General features: G+C 39.9%; 1 non-coding gene across 1 annotated transcript; it reads left to right on the top strand.

The window, feature by feature from the left end:
* The first annotated feature begins 226 nt into the window (after positions 1-226).
* Positions 227-291, top strand: LOC119824092. Its single transcript, XR_005287028.1, has one exon. It is a non-coding gene; the product is annotated as a small nucleolar RNA SNORD29 (small nucleolar RNA).
* Positions 292-2,516: the final 2,225 nt, after the last annotated feature.

Here is a 2,516-nt window from a genome sequence, read left to right as displayed (position 1 = left end):
TGTGAGCCTTGTCAGTTTGATTGCTCACCTTCCTGGACTTAGGGGGAGCTGGGAGGACCTTGAACTTAACATAGTGAAGGGAACCCTGATGGCTCTTTGTCTTGGAGAGGGGTTTAGTGGGGGTATGGTTGGAAGGGAGGGGAGTGAAGGGGGAGGAGATGGAAATCTTTAATTAAAAAAAAAAAGAAAAAAAAGAAAAAAAAAGAATAACATCAGTACGTATTGGTTCCTGTAATGAATCAGACCAGCTCACTATGACTGTCACTGAGAGCACATGAACACCTGAGAAACTATAGGATGGACTTGGGAGATATGCTCGTATCCAGCCCTGTGCACAGCATTTTCCTCTTTTTCCAGGTCCAGCAGCAAAATACTTGCTTTAGAAATTTAACGTCATGCCTAGAGCCAAGGGACGAGACCAGAAAAACCAAGCCATCTCCTCACTCAAGCTCAGGGTGACGCGAGATCTGAGGAAATAAGGAGGTGCACACAAATGGAATCCAAGTCTTCAGAGACATCAGGATATTCCTGATCCTTCTGTAATTTAACTATGCAAGATTGGGAGTTATCTTCATTTAGTCTTCTAATAAAACAGTAAGCACGTAGCTATGTTGTTCTAGAACTCAAAATAGAGGTCTGAGATGGAGATGCCGGCATGCTGCTATTCATCTTCAGAATGTAGGTAAAGTCATGAGCTTAAATGAGCGCAACTGAGCACAAGTGAAAAGTGGGAAAAGACAACTAGAAACTCAAACAACCTATCCCATGTGTGAGGGTGACCAGAAGAACTCCAGGAATCAAAATGATAAAACAGAGAAAAATGCCATGGAAGGAAGTTAAGTATATCCATTTCCACAGGTCCACTCCCTGAATCCACGGGGCAGGATAGTTCAGACTCCATCAGCCTTCGTGGTATGAAGTTAAACTGTAAGGGATTAAAGAATCTAGAGAAGGCGAGGAAGCAAGAATATTGTGTGGTCAAGAGAAAACATTAACAAAGCTTCAAGATAGAAATAAGGAAAGAAATGAAAGATTAAGAAAGATCTCACCATTTTAAAAAAAAAAAAACATACTTTTTCTTTCCAAGATAGGAGAAACAATATTTGTGTAAGTAACAGAAGAGTCCAGTAAAATATTTGTTTTCTTATTTAGAAAGGAAATAATGGGTAAGCGAGCTAGAGAATTTAAAAGGTCTGTAATGTGAGCAAAATTCTTTGAACACAAATGCGAATCTGCGTTTCCGCAAGATGATGGAGGTGTGATGCTTTAACCATGTCTCTATGAAATCAAGGTAATATCATTAAATCCTGAAAAAAATATGAAAACATGGGGTAACTATTCTTAGGAAGAGCTTCAGAGACAGGGTCTCTGAATGGAATTAGAGCAATTGGTTTCTAAAATAGAAATTTCAGTATTTCATCAGGAAACTCACAGTCGTGATGTTTTAGCCTAGCTTTTCCTATGATGTAGAATTGTAAGATTTTCTGGAGATAGGATGCGGGCAAAGTTCACATGTAGAAGAATATTTTCAGTACAGAACTCTCCTTACTGTTTGTCACTAATTGTGATAAAATTAAGAATGGCTGGGGAATTCCCTCATACGTGGTGTCTGGAAAAGGATCGCCCACTTCTTCTATACTTTTGGAAAGGGGATGTCCCCTTCTATGCATTTCACTGGTTGTTAGAAATTACAGGTTAAAATAAAAGTACCTAGTTTATAGAACATATGTTCTTCAGAGTACGTGCTGGGAAAGTGACCACGTACAAAGCCCAGATAGAGAGATTCTCTTTTTAAATAAAAAGTGCATAAATTTTAGTCTCGAACATTTTGTGGATGCCACTCAACTGTGATGCTAAGTTCATAGGTCATGATAAAAACAATCTTACCTTTCTTGTATGAATTCATTCATCTATAGCACAGGACTCAGAAAAATGTACCTTAATCAATTTGCATAGAAGATAGAAAGGGGGGAGAGAGAGAGAGAGAGAGAGAGAGAGAGAGAGAGAGAGAGAGAGAGAGAGAGAGAGAGAGAGAGAGAGAGATTTCCAGCAAACAGTACTCAGCAGTTGGGATTATTTTGTATTTTGTCAGGGAGAATGACTTAAAGAGCCATGAGACGAAGCATCCAATATGTGAAGCTTCCACCTAGAAAAGGAAGCGATACAAGTTAAAGATAGACATCACTCAAGCCACACTTTTAGCCCAGGGCCAAACCGGTTTGCTGTCTGTTGTTGAAGATGAAAGAGGAGCACTGTGCAATCCTGATGTGAATTGCCACTGTGGGTGTGACAAGCCAAAAGACCACTGTGCTAAGCTGTGTGATGCATAGCCACCCTGCTTCAGCAGGGTAATGCATAGTTTGCATTCCCACGGCCAATTTCATCCAAACCTCGCCGCATTCTCTCTTCCACACTGATGGCTTTTAAAAACGAGCAAAGTAAAACCACTGTTTTCATGTTATTTGACTGCTACACAATGTACTTTAATCACTGCTACTGTTGAGAAAACAGTCATT

Source organism: Arvicola amphibius, chromosome 9 (assembly GCF_903992535.2).
Source record: "Arvicola amphibius chromosome 9, mArvAmp1.2, whole genome shotgun sequence".
In the NCBI taxonomy this organism is placed as follows: domain Eukaryota; kingdom Metazoa; phylum Chordata; class Mammalia; order Rodentia; family Cricetidae; genus Arvicola; species Arvicola amphibius.
The sequence above is the reverse complement of the archived record's forward strand: the minus strand, read 5'-3'. Positions and strand labels throughout refer to the sequence as shown.